The sequence below is a fragment of the Engraulis encrasicolus genome, chromosome 11 (genome assembly GCF_034702125.1).
Source record: "Engraulis encrasicolus isolate BLACKSEA-1 chromosome 11, IST_EnEncr_1.0, whole genome shotgun sequence".
In the NCBI taxonomy this organism is placed as follows: Eukaryota; Metazoa; Chordata; class Actinopteri; order Clupeiformes; family Engraulidae; genus Engraulis; species Engraulis encrasicolus.
Genome location: NC_085867.1, coordinates 40,216,483 through 40,231,482, shown reverse-complemented (window position 1 = coordinate 40,231,482; position 15,000 = coordinate 40,216,483). Strand labels below are relative to the sequence as shown.

The window sequence follows — 15,000 nt, the reverse complement described above, 5'->3', positions numbered from 1 at the left end:
AAAGGGGAACAGCAGACAGTGCATTGAATGTATTAGCATCCAGAGATGGGGGTGGGGGATGGAGGGAGGGGGGTACTTGACGACGCTGGAGAGTGGTACATGTTGACAGATATTTAGAGGGACTCGTGGAAAGTCATAAATTGGAGGTCAATGGGGAGATGGTAAGGAGAGGGCTGAGGCTTGCTTGGCCTGGTGATTAGAGCACAGGACAGGAGAGCTCTTTGTTGTGTTCCACCTGGACGGAGCCCTAATGGCGAGCTGGTCACTTATTAAACACACTGGAACACATCTGATCTGTGACAGGTAAACACACACACAAGCACGCACACACGAACACAAACACACAAACGCGTGCGCACATACACGCACACACACGCACACACACGCACGCATGCACATACGCACACATGCACGCACTCACACACACACACACACACACACACACACACACACACACACACACACACACACACACACACACACACACACACACACACACACACACAGATGCATGCACACATGCACGCAAGCAAGCATACCCATACCACACACTCTATAGTATACACACATGTATGTACAAGGGCGCGCACACATACAAACATACGCACACGCACACACACACACACACACACACACACACACACACACACACACACACACACACACACACACACACACACACACACACACACACACACACCCAGTCACCCAAGCAAACAGAACAAGCCTGGGGCAATAGTTTTTGGAGAACTGCTGACCGGCATATGAGTGAGGAATAGTCATTCCCCTGTTTGTTCAGCTCCAGTTTTTAAGTGGCTGAGCTGTCAAATCTCAAAGCCTTTTCACAGTTCCTAATCTTCTCATCTGGACCTTTTGCTTGACTTGAGGCAGTCTTTGCACAAGACCTTTTTTAAGAATCCAATTCAAACATTCATTCATTTGAAGGCTAAGTGATTGCCACTGATACATTTTTAAGTGGTGAATATCTTTTAACCCATTGATGCTGGACGTTGCGTTGCGCAACATTGGCCCTGGCACCTGGAGCTGCATGACGCCACATTCGCATGTGATTTGAGACAATTTTATTTAAAAACTTGGTATGTTAGAGATGAATTCATGCTAATGCAAGATGAGGGTCTTAGCGTTTAAATGCAACTTATTGCATGTTTTTATGTCCTTCAGACGCTGAGATATTTAGTTTTTAATAGGCTGATGGCAACTTTTTCAAAGGAGGGCTCAGGCATTCAGCAGCCTTTTTTGCAGGTGCTTTAGGCATCAATGGGTTAAATAACCTTTGTTTTTCAATTGTCTTTTGCATTTTCTGCTGCACAAGCCCCCCAATCTTTTTGAAATACCTTTTATGAAAGAGTTCAATTCAAACATTCATTCCTGTGAAGGCTAAGTGATTACCACCGCTGTGTTTCTAAGTGGTGGACATTTTTTCAAGTCTTTTTTTTATGAGCTATTTTCGACGTGTCTTTTGCATCTCCTGTAGCACCACTTGACTTACCCCCCTACCACACTAGCACTCACCGTGATGGACACTTCTTCACAGTAGAAGTTCCACAGGTTGGTTCCCATGGAAACTAAGCATTCTTAGCCCTGGAAAAAAGAGGCAAGGCAAGGCAGTTAGGAGAGAGATTCCATGGCAGGGCTTGTGTGCTGCCTGCCTCCCTAACTGAGCTAAATCCCCCCTCCATAGGGCAGCACAGGCAAAAGGAGGATGGCTACCCCCTAGATATCTAATCCTACTCCTTTGCCCAGGATTTGTGCCCTGGTTTGAACCTTGTCTTTTTTTTCTCCTCTCACAGTTTCTCTCTCTCTCTCTGGCCCTTAGTAAGGTCTTGCCATACACCCTGTGTTTTTCTCACTCTAGAATTTTTTTGAGATGTTGTTCACGCTTCCCTCTCTCTCCGGACTTCTGCTAGGTCTCGTTTTGTGCATTCTGGTACTTTTTACCTCCCACCCCAGAAGTTAGATTTTTATGTTTTTCATATTTTTCATATTTCCCCTTCTGTTTCATGTTTTGTTTTCTCTTTCGATCTCCATCAGGTCGTACTGTAACTTGCTCTGTTTGGTTTTTACCTTGAGCACTCCTCAGGTTCCTAGAATGCTTTTCGCCTCAGTTACTCGGAAGGATGCATCACTGCCACAGTGGCCTACTTGTGATTGGCAGCTTGCTTTGATGGGATTAGGGCTCTTGGACAATGCTATCTTATCAGGAAATCACAACAGGGGGTGGTGAGTACACTCTCGACCCCCCTAAAAAAACACACACACAAACACACACACACACACACACACACACACACACACACACACACACACACACACACACACGCACACGCACGCACACACACACACACCCTGCTTCATCACTAGAGTCATACATTACCTCCTTGGGTTAAATACAATCTAATCCCACAGCAAACGTCCATGCACGCACACACACACACACACACACACACACACGGACACACTCGCACGCACAAACACACATGCTCTATCTGCCAGGGTCGTGCATTACCTGTCCCGGCTACTGATTGACTGGTCTGTAAAGGCCAATCTGTTCCTTTGTGCTCCGGCTTGATTGGAAGAGAATGGCCCCAGTACAATCATGTGGCTCTCACCTCTCCTGTGGAGGTCCTCAGCTTCTCCTTCTCTTTTTAAGCAGCCCCATTTTTCTCCCTGGCTCGCAACCTTCACTGACGATTGTGCTGACGGGGTGTCTGGGTGCCATTATCAGGGTTTTAATTTGGCATAGCAGTGATGAGTTCACCAAAACACACGCACCCATGCACACTCTCATGCACGCAGGCACGCGCGCAAGCATAAACACACGCACGCACACGCACACGCACGCACACACACACACACACACTTGGTTCTGATATTATGAGACAGCCACATTAGACAGCTGTGAGAGCATGAAGACTAGACAGTGTATATCCATCATTCCTGCGCCATTTCAAAGTGTGCTCATCTTGAAAGAGAACGTAAATCCCATTCATCATCATCACTGGGATCACACAGCACACCACACCACACCAGAGCGCACAGTGCATACTACAGCAGGCCTAAATCAAATTCAGTCTTTGAAATGTAAAAAAAAATGTGAAGGTTCCTCAAAGAGCATCCAGCTGAATTGTGGGGGAGCCTCTAAGTTCTCAGAGGAACCCTAAACGTTCTTTGGAGAACCTAGAGAATGTGGTAGAACGTTCTGAGGGTTCTCAAGGTTCTTCAAATGACCAATTTCTCACATACAGTACAGTACAGGATCCTCTAGAACTTTTTGGTTCCTCTGAGACCTTTAATTTTTCTCACCTTTTGGGGTTGCTCCACAGTGGCAATCTGAAGCTTCTTTTGAAGGAATCTTCTTTTCCTCTGAAGGAATTTTATTTCTTTTTTCACTCCGTGCTTTTAACTCATCTTAATCCCTTCCCGATTTCATCACACTACTTACAGTAGGTCAGGAAGGGGTTTCTGTAGTGACTGGAACTGCTTCAGGCTTGGCACTGGCACCCTGGATCATTAAACCAGTTCAGGATGCATCCAAGCCATACTCCTTTCCACAGGCTGTCGCCATCTGTCTGATAGCCCATTCATCAAGCATGTTCTATGATTTATTATATCTCCCCTTGTGAGAGAAGAATTGCAAAGAGTCAACAGAAAGTTCACATACGTTTTTCTTCAAACCAAAACATAATTTGCATAATGTGCATGCTCCTAATTGTAAAGTGCTACTCATTAAAGTGGAAAATGGTTATGCTCACATGAAGGGTCAAAACAAAAATACCACTGTAACAGTTTATGTTCTGTGTGTGCTTTTTAAACATGCTCTACCACACGATCAAGCGTTTGGGTGTGGGAGCGTCTGTGTATGTTGTAATGCATGCCACCTTGGCCGGCTCAAGTGTTGTTTTACAAGGGACACGGTCTAGGCTTTTGTGCCAGCGTTTGGTATATTGTGTGTCATGCTTATTTGCATCCGAGTGACAAGAGAAGCCTGTATTGTACTCTGGGTCGTCCCCTGAAGCCTTTTCTTGTTGCCTCTTATATTTGGGAGTCGTTCTCAATGCATGTCATTGCATTCATGCACTCTGAGGTTTGTATCGGATAGCACTGAACTCCCTGACACCCTCTCTCGCTCCTTCCCTCGCCCTCGTCCCTCCTTGCATTTTCAGGTTCTAGCCTTCCACATTATGTAGGTCTGTCTCCTAAGGTGACTCTTTTCAAACTTCTTTTCTTTCTTCGCTCTTGACATAATGAACATTTTTCAGATTTTTTTTTTGAGAGCCGCTCCAACCGCCTTGTTATTTAACACTGGTCTACTAACACTGTCAGAGAAGTTTCGGGTGGTCATCAGTCATTCAAGGCACATTAGGCCTTGCTCTTTCGTTTGTTTTGTGTTCATTTTCTTTCGTTCTTTTTTTCTCTCCACTTGTTTTGGTTGCTGCGTGGCATGGCACATCCCGTGAGCATGGAAACGGCCGCTGTTGTGGCACCAACCGTGCATTTCAAATGAAGCCAGAGTATAGTGACTAAGCACCCTTAGACCAGAGGAGGGAGAGAGAGAGAGAGAGAGAGAGAGAGAGAGAGAGAGAGAGAGAGAGAGAGAGAACATGGAGAGAGAGAGAGAGAGAGAGAGAGAATGGAGAGAGAGAATGGAGATAGAGAATGGAGATAGAGAATGGAGATAGAGAATGGAGATAGAGAATGGAGATAGAGAATGAGAGAGAGAGAGAGAGAGAGAGAGAGAGAGAGAGAGAGAGAGAGAGAGAGAGAGAGAGAGAGAACATGGAGAGAGAGAGAGAGAGAGAGAGAGAGAGAGAGAGAGAGAGAGAGAGACCATGGAGAGAGAGAGAGAGAGGCGGGGGGGAGAGAGAGGGAGAGACAGAGACAGAGAGAGAGAGAACATGGAGAGAGAGAGAGAGAGAGAGAGAGAGAGAGAGAGAGCATGGCTTTGGGCTGTAAACAATGCTGCCTGCCTCACTCTTGCTAGGACTAAGCCATGGCAGCAGAGCCATACGTACATGCGGTAATCATGACGGCTGAAAATAAGGAAATATTTTTATTTCTTGATTTGGACTGAGGCTCCACCATCAGAGGTAATCCGAATTCACAATATGTATTCTTTAATCACAATTGTGTTGGGAGAGCTTAGCTCACTGAAGTCATTACTGTGTAGTTAAACAGTGTCAAACCTATCTGAACATCAGCTGTTGGTTTGGTTTGGTTTATTTATGGATATAGGAAGACAAAAGGTATCCAAGGGATAACATGTAAAAGCGTAAACACTTATTTCCAACATGGTCCCTGATGGAAGGGGACAAGACATAACAAAAATATGATGTAACAGATATCACATACACATATGCCATCACATTCCTATGTCACCTAGTTCTCCACTTTATTCCACAAAAATACTCTAACTCTTGGAACTGTAGGTTCCATAGTTTCACGAGTGCCAGGCTGTACTTAACTTTTTCCCCCTTGACTTTGACCTGTGTTAATGCTTGTTGTGCGTATATGTGTCTTGAAATGTCCATGTGGGCATTATGTGTATTATTATGTGTGGCTCAATAAAGTTACTTGACTCTACTCTACATGTCATAGTCCAACTTAAATGACATTGTTTACACCCATAACTACAGAGCATATTTATGTCATTGGTAATTGGTGGGTAGGGGGTGGGGGGGTGGAGGCATTTATCTTTCGTTTGACCCGTTGTCTTCTGAGCCTCCTCTGCTCCCCATATGCACCGTGTACTGTACGCTACACGCGGCTGGCTGCATGCCTACTAAATCACAGTGGGGCACCTCTCGTGTTGTAAGCTAAAATACAGCATGGTGCCCCACTCACACATGCAGTAGGTTAGGGGAGGATGTAGGAGGATTTACTCAAACGCACACATACACACACATTCACACACACACACACACACAAAAACTTGCACACACGCACACACACACACACACACACACACACACACACACACACACACACACACACACACACACACACACACACACACACACACACACACACACACACACACACACACACACACACACACACACACACACACACACACACACACACAAACATTAAATGTTTAAAGCAGTTTGTGCCTGTTGTTTACTGTTTTGTAAACATATGGAGCCTAACACTTTAACAAGGCCAGCTGTGTGTTGTTAAGGCTGATGGAGCAGTAGACGTTTGAGCTTGATCTCCTAATGGCTACTTACGTCGATGTAGTGTGTGTGTGTGTGTGTGTGTGTGTGTGTGTGTGTGTGTGTGTGTGTGTGTGTGTGTGTGTGTGTGTGTGTGTGTGTCTGTGTGTGTGTGTGTGTGTGTGTGTGTGTGTGTGTGTGTGTGTGTGTGTGTGTGTGTGTGTGTGTGTGTGTGTGCGTGTGTGTGTGTGTGTGTGTGTGTGTGTGTGTGTGTGTGTGTGTGTGTATGTGTATGTGTATGTGTGTGTGCATACACGTGTGTGCGCATAGTTTGTGGCTGTGCGTGTGTAAGTGTATAAGCCACTGATAGAGACTTATGTTGTTTGTATGCACGTATACACAGTGCATGAGAAGCAGGAACAAACAGGAAAACCTGAGCTGAGCACACTGTAGGTCCCAGCTAGCCAACCTTCAGCATTGCTACTAGTCAGGTCAACAGCAATGCAAGTACTTTCTGAGCTCCTGAAAAATCAGGAACTCCTCCCACTTTGTCTGGAAGTTAACAGCCATTAGCAAACCAAGGCAGGTGTGTCAACCATGATGATTGGGAAATGTTAGTTGTTATGCTATTGGTCAGACCAAGTCTGCAAGAGATTTGAAAGTCGATGATAATCAGGCTAGGTCTCAGCAGCAGTGTGACTGTTTGCTGTGTAGTGCAGTGCTGTGTTACTGCTCCAGCCTGTACCTGGAGAACAACTGTTTCCCAAACACATTGATACACATCAGCAGTCAAGTTGACCTGGGCTGCGTTTCCCAAAAAACCTTAAGCAGTGCTTAAGCCTAAGTAGTTCTTAAGTATGAGGGGCCCCCTCGGCAATATATCAGTAATAGGTCTCACATCATTACTTAAAGTTTATACATACACTATTTTACCTTGCACATGCACTTTGCACAAACATTTTAATTGCATGTGCGAGGCAAAAAATGTTGTATGTGGGCCTATAAAATTATTGGTATGCATAAACTTTCAGTGGTGTCCATTATTGCCTAGGTGGCCCCTCATACTTAAGTACTACTAAAGAGTTTATGGGAAACGCAGCCCTGGCTAGAAAGCGACGGCCTCAGGCTCAGGCTCAGGCTCTCTTACTCACTCTTTCTAATTCAGTGGTTCTGCATGCGGATACCAGCTTGTTTCGCTTACATTGTCAGTGAGCGTGAGGGTGCGTGCATGTGTTTGTCAGCTCTCTTGCAACCTCTGCCTGGCCTTAGAAACAAAGATGCGCTTAGTGACTGACAGAGAGAAAGACAGGGAATTAGAGAGAGAGAGAGAGAGAGAGAGAGAGAGAGAGAGAGAGAGAGAGAGAGAGAGAGAGAGAGAGAGAGAGAGAGAGAAAGAGAAAGAAAGCCTCTCTCCCCCCTGAAGGCAGTTTGATTTTAATAAAGACAAAGCACTGGGGAGGCTGTTTGCTGAAGTCACAGGATGTTTGCATGACAATCCACCCAAACAATGCTGCTGGGGCAACCTAGGAAAGCATCCACCACCAGCGAGAAACACTTGTGCGTAGCCAGCGTAACGTCAATGCGCCCGAGCGTTTTCACATTACCATTTTCCTCATTTTCCTGCAAGCAAGATGTGTATGAGATGAGTCTTGTTTTCTGTTTGCAATCACGGCTGTTGTTTGGGCTGCCACTTTCAACAAAGTGCGCTCTCTGTGTACTCAAATACACACACGCACACGCACACACACACACACACACACACACACACACACACACACACACACACACACACACACACACACACACACACACACACACACACACACACACACACACAGCACACATACACACAGGACACACACATACACACAGCACACATACACACAGGACACACACATACACACAGCACACACACACACACACACACACACACACGACACACACAATCATTGAATGGCTCCTTTCATTCAGAGTGTAATGAGGTGTGTGTGAAGTCACCACAAGTGTTTATCAGTGTTGTCTCCTTGACACCCTCACCGCCTGACATGCCGATAGGGGGAAGCACTAGAGGGCTCCAGCAGGGGATTGAGTGATACACGCGGACACATGCAGGACGGCTGTTAGTAGGCGGAGATGGGGGTGACGGTGGGGGGTGGGGGTGGAGGTGGAGAAAAGGAGTACAGGAGAGTGGGGTGAGAGGACAGTGGAGGAGAGCACAAGGCAGGAGAAGAAGAGAAGAGAAGAAAGGGGAGGAGTGCCAGGCAGAAGAAGAGGTGACAACAGTGAAGAGAGCAAGATCATTATAGGATCTGAGAGAGGATAAGAGGAAAGAACAGAGCAGAGAGGTTAACATAGAGGAGAGCAGAGAAGAGAGAGGAGGAAGACTCTTTAACCCTTTTGTGCAGTGCCTATGTATACAGTACTGAGTACTGTCACCAACACTGTGATGACCAAGTCTTAATCCCTTATCCTACTTCAGGCTCTCAGTAATGTTATAGTAATGTTGCAGGCTACAGAAATGTGTGTGTGTGTGTGTGTGTGTGTGTGTGTGTGTGTGTGTGTGTGTGTGCGTGCGTGCGTGCGTGCGTGCGTGCGTGCGTGCGTGCGTGCGTGCGTGCGTGCGTGCGTGCGTGCGTGGTTCAGTGGGGTCTTCTTGGCGGAGAGGAGAGGAGGGGAGGGGAGGAGGGAACAGGACAGGGGGAGTTTACAGGCTAGTTGTTAAGGACATCCTGAAGGGAAGGGGTGTGGGTGTGGGTGTGGGGGCAGAGGGACGTGCGGACAACAGGACATGGCTGGAATGTTGCATGCATGAGTGGACACCAAGAGTCAGAGTCAGGAGGCCTTGTCACCTCCCAAACACACCCCCTCCCCTCCCCTCCACGCCGCCACCCCCTGGGATTCACTCCAGGGGAAAGGCCAAGCTGTGTGAAAGTGTGTGTGGTTATGTTTCACCATCTCCCTCTGTCTCTCTCTGTCCTCTTGCGCTCTCTCTGTCTTTGTCTTTGTCCACTTTGTCTTTGTATCGGTCTCAGCCCCTCTCTCTCTCTCTCTCTCTCTCTCTCTCTCTCTCTCTCTCTCTCTCTCTCTCTCTCTCTCTCTCTCCCTCTCTCTCTCTCTCTCTCTCTCTGAATGACTGGTTGATTGTCTGTGAGTGTATGTGTGTCATCAAGCGAGGTCAAGATCACTATAGGCCGAGCACAATGGCCTTTTTCATGATCTGAGGGGCACCAACAATTGAATCACTTAATTTATGTGCCATATTGGCTGCAAGAAGTAGTCTTTATTTAATTGCTCATTGCGGTCTGTGTTCCTTCTCGAGACAATTACTCAACCCAGTGACTCAATGGAAAGACTTGCACAGTCACTGGGCACAAGCTATTCTATTTTTCATAATTCTCTGGCAGTGCAGTGGTGTCCTTCATTTTCATCTAGTAATGTGTGTTGTAGAAGTTGTCTACTTGATTTGTGAGTTGCCTACTTAATTTCGGTATTGAACAGATGTGAGCGAAAGTGATTTAGCTCTGACGTATAACACGATGTTCCATTGACACAAGTCAGCAGCACTGCCAAAAAAAAACTATCCAGCGTTCGCCTTGATCTTACGAGCAGTGTTAAAGCTCGCGGCTCCGGAGGGGAGGGGCTGAGACAAGCGGTAATTCCATTGTCTGGCAGCCGGTCAGTGCGAGCGCCTCGGCTGGGAGAGCGAGTAGAGTAGAGGGGACGGGAGGTTGCGAGAGCGCATTTAGCCAAGCTCGGTAGAGAGTGTTGTAGAGAGAGGGTGCGTTGTGGCAGGATAACATTTCTGCACCCGAAACCATTCCGATCTCATGTGACAATCCTTGCGGCGTGTATTTGGTGAGTAGGTTTTCTACAGCGGGTTCATTGAGTTCTTGTGGCGGCTTTTCGTTTGCGGAGATGTTGCACACTTGCGTAGACTTGTTCGCGGAATGCCGCAAACTTCTCATCCAACTCTTATGGTCGAATGAAGTGTTAATAGCTTTTAAAAATAATTTGCATGCATGAAAAGGCGACGTTCTTTCATGTGCTGGTGGTGACTAACGATTAAACTCTAGATGTTTTGAAGTGGTCAACATCAGTGCATTGTCCACTGTATAATAACCATGATGCCGCTGACATTGTGCGAATGAATGAATGCGGCGACACAAGTGCGGTGCGCGCCTGGTCAGCCGTGAGACCAGCGTAACGAGTGTTGATAAACACTTCTAGGAATGTGTATACAGCAACTGGTGCGGTTGTTGATCCAGCACATTGGCTTCTGTTTACTCCCGCATTTCTCCGTGAAACTATCGTGGCCAAACAGTTTTGGCTTGTCCGGAAAAAGCAGCAAGCCACCATTACTTTAACTCATTGTAAGTAGGCATAGCGCAAATTATTTTTGTCACGTATAGGCCTAGATCTGTGTATATGCTATTTGTTACCCAAGAACCAATGCAATGATATTGTATTCCTTCCTGCTGATGTTTATTGGCAGACATATTAACTATCAGCTGACAGAAATAGTTTGTTTTAGAGGATTTTGAGTTTGAGCGACTGAAGAGAGCACTGAGGTGGCTGGCCACAGCAGTGATGTCAAAGAAGGGGGGGGGAGGGGGTTGACTAGACTGACTGATGGTGTCTGGTAGTAAGATTAAGGAGACTGTGGAGGGAGGGAGAGAGGGCACCAGGTGGTACCAAAGACATCAAGGGTAGGGCAGAGTCAGAGTAGACAGTACAGTCCACAAGCCAGATGATATGTCGGTGGCAACTTGGGGGCAAAGGGTGCTTATATTTTTTGAAAAGGTTAACATTTTTGTATGATAACCCTTCTGGATTTACAGCTAAGTTAGTGTTATCAGCTGTTAAAGCGACATGTTAAAGCAAAATGAACGTTTTTATGATGGATGCATTTTTCTACTGTCCCTATCTACTGTCTCAGACATTTTTTTTTGCTATTTCCATCTAAATCATCTCTTTTCTTTTAATACTGTGGCATAAGGGAGCATCAGAGAAACAAAGTTCAAACACTTAAACACAGACTGTGCCGACATGTCATCTGGCCCATGGACTACGAGAACAAGCTCCCCTTCTCCATATACCTGTAATAGCCCCTGGGCCTGACCTGACAACCAGGACACCCTGGGAACCTGAGTAGTCAGTGGTGAGAACCGTCTGCCTGTGGGGCCTGGTGTACCAGGCCCAAAATGAAGAAGATGCACTTCATATTATAATGCAAACTGAACTGTCTGGAAGATTTAGTGACTGGGTGATAAATCTCAAGTATGAATATGAATTCAAAGGAAAAGGACAGCACTTCTAGTGATTGCTCAAAGTGTATTGACCATCAGATGATTTGGTCTTAACCTTCTTCAAATTCTGAACTGTAGAAGCATACGAGATACAAGGTGAAATGCACAGAGGTCACAAAAGTAAATCCAACTGTTCATAACTTAGCCCCTCTTCTCTGTGTTATTATTTAAATATAGTACAATACATAGTAAGTTACAATAGTAGCCTCATAATGTGCACAGTTCCACCAGTGGAATGCTAGTCACATTTTCTATTTACTCTCAATGGCTAGTCATTGAAAAGACGTGCATTACTAGTAGTAATTTACTACCACTACACTACTACCATATTACACACAATCTTTACTAATAGATTTTGACTTGGTCATTGCCGTTCTAGTAACGGCAATTTTATAAACGGGACCTTGTCTTAACAGTTTCAAACAGCTGTTGAAAAGGCTGCCAGGTGAAAATTCATCAGCAGAGGTGTTAAGCTCACATATTCACCACGGGCTTTGGACCATATGGCCAAAAATGTTGTCATCTTCCTGTGAACACTTGCAGATAGGTTTCTCATGGCTCGTAACTGCATACTTGCTGAAGTGTGCCTCATAACAGTCTTTAATGCGTCTTATTATATGGTGTGACGTCATCGGTCGAATGCTCCATTCATTTCAACGGGGCTCCCCAACGTTCGCACGTCTGTTATTTTTCGATAACGGACGGGTTGGTCTATAACAGACCGCTGTCAATGGCAACAAGACTTTTCACTGCTAAAGCGACTTTTCAACACGACTCTAATCAGCTGCTGTGATAGACTACACCTGTTGTCCTGGCTACCTAGCTGTTGCCTAGCGGTGTTCCACAACGGCACTGTTTTGTTTTGCGCAGCAACAATCTTAACATTAAATAGGCCTAAAGAAATGTCCCCGCCATGTGTGAATCATTTAAGTATATCCATATAATAAGCGGGTTAACTTTCGGCGAGTCGGTCGCTTTGTGGAATAGCAGCACTTCAGAGAGAACAAGACCCCTCCGCTCCGCGTCGGGGTCTAAAGATTCTCTCTGTCGTGCTGCTATTCCACGGTAGCGACCTTCTCGCCGAACGTTAACCCTTACATAGTGTAGTGCTTTGTTAATAAAGTCTTTTCGATGACTACAGAGTGTTTACAACTTGGTTATTGCCATTCTGATAACAGCACGTTTTATAACAGGGGTCTCGTCTGGAGAGTATTATGGCTGTGTATTTTTTTGTTTGATGTGGATGACACACAAATCTTGTCCTCCCTGACCCAGAGACTGAAGATCTGACGCGGTGTGTGCCATGCTTGGATGCTTGGCTAGCCAGGCCTCTTGAGTTAAAGCGAGGGGCGCTGCATTATTTTGGAGGCTGGTCGGCAGGGGGGGTGCGTAGGGAGTGTGGCGTGGGATTGTGGGAGATAGGGTTTTGGATGCGGATGAGAAGGAGGCGGATGAAGGGAGCAGTGATCTCACTGGAGCCTGTGTCAATGCCTGAGAGTGGGGACTGGAGTGTGTGTGTGTGTGTGTGTGTGTGTGTGTGTGTGTGTGTGTGTGTGTGTGTGTGTGTGTGTGTGTGTGTGTGTGTGTGTGTGTGTGTGTGCGTGTGTGTGTGTGTGTGTGTGTGTGTGTGTGTGTGTGTGTGTTGTGCTGCTGAGGAGTGTGTGATGAAGAGGTGAGGTCAAGGAGTCGTGTCTGGCCCAGTGTCTGCCGTAGGGTTGCCACCTTTCATAAATGAAAATAAGGGACACTTGATTGTCGCGGGGTCGGGGGGTCCTCCCCCAGAAAAAAGTATTTTTAAGATGCTATTTTCTGCATTTTAACCAAATTGTGGCCTGTTTCAGTCTTAGCTATTCATGAAAATAAGGAACTTTAAGGAAAAAGTAAGGGACTTGACTTCCAAATAAGGGGCAATTCTGTATTTCAAGGGACGGTTGGCAACCCTAGTCTGCCGGGACGCCGCCAGAAATTTTGGGCCCCATCATGAAAGATTCGAATTTTGGGCCCCCTTAAGGGCCCCTGTCAGTGCTGTCAGTGCTTGTGCCCTTAGAATCTGTAACACCCCTAGCGGCACCCATGAGTGTCTGTGTCAGGAGAGTGGAGACTGCAGGTTATGTGGTGAGGTGAGGATGGATAAGGTGGAGAGTGGGAGAGAGGGGGAGGTGGACGTTAGTAAAGAGGGGACTATGGAGTGTGTTTGCGGGGTGGGTGTGGTGGAGAGGGGCTGGTGATGGTACCGCTGCCTGTGCTGTGTGGTTGCTTGGTGAGAGGGGACTGGTGTGTGATGAGTGTGTGTTTTGGGGTCAGGTGTGGAGAGGTGGGTGAGGAGAGTGGAGAGTGGGGAGGTGCAGAGAGGGTGGAGATGGGGTGGCAGCCGCAGCAGTGCCTGAGCTGTGTGCTTGTTAGGGGAGAACAGGCTGGAGGGTGGCAGTCACAACAGTGTCTGAGACAGCTAATCCCACTGGATGACTCCGTTTCATCCGTGAGGGGAGGGAGAGCCAGCCCTCTTCTGCCTCAGCGCCTGCGGACCCTTCATACACACACATAAAGAAATACACACACATGTGCGCGCGCACACACACACACACACACAAGTGCACATGCATGCATACACACACACACACACACACACACACACACACACACACACACACACACACACACACACACACACACACACACACACACACACACACACACACAGATAGAGAGAAAGAAAGAGGGAGAGACAATATTTTCTCTCTCCTGCATGCGCACGTGCACACACACGCACGCACTCGCTCATGAGTCATGTATGCATGCACGCACACACGCACGCACACACACACACACACACACACACACACACACACACACACACACACACACACACACACACACACACACACACACACACACACACACACACACACACACTGTACACACACATTGCTCCCTCCCCAACACAACACCAGCACATTACCTCCTGCTCCTGCAGTTAGATCATCTGATGAATCAGAGTAGCGTGAGGCTGGTAGCCAGCTGCTGATGGCCGTCCTCAATCCTGCCTCTGCTCTGTCAGACTACCCAGCATGCAACTGCACCGCACTCTGATCCTATTGTAAGCAACAGCCCCTGCTGTCCAGGAATGACACACCATGTTTGCTAAACTCCATGGAAAAGCAAAGCATTTAATTGATTGATTAAATTAACCCCTTAAGGCATTATAAATGAGCTGTTACCAGAATGGCAATGACCAAGTCGTAATGTATTTCTAAAGGCCTGTGCACTGTCATAGTAGTGTTGTACTATAGTAGTTAACTTTCAATGTCTATTACAGCGTGCCACAGGAGGTACAGCGTGCATTAAGGGGCTACGGGGTGGAGGTGGGGGGTGTTCACTCGGCTTGGCTGTGTGCTGTTTGGCGCTGTGTGATAACCGCCATGTTGACTGCAACAACCCCCGAGAATTATAGAATACAATACAATACAATACAATACAATATATTTTATTGTGACTACCAGGACTATAATTTAACTATTTTC

General features: G+C 46.6%; 1 protein-coding gene across 4 annotated transcripts in view; it reads left to right on the top strand.

Moving 5' to 3' along the window:
• Nucleotides 1-15,000, top strand: part of arhgap24 (Rho GTPase activating protein 24) — a 187,167-nt gene that overhangs the window by 138,580 nt on the left and 33,587 nt on the right. Inside the window, exon 1 of one of the 4 annotated variants that reach the window (XM_063210617.1) lies at nucleotides 9,571-10,028. The exons of the other annotated variants lie outside the window; for them this stretch is intronic. The gene's annotated coding sequence lies outside the window, so the exon portion shown is untranslated. Of the gene's footprint in view, nucleotides 1-9,570; nucleotides 10,029-15,000 lie in introns of those variants that run through there. 4 annotated transcript variants of the gene reach the window in all.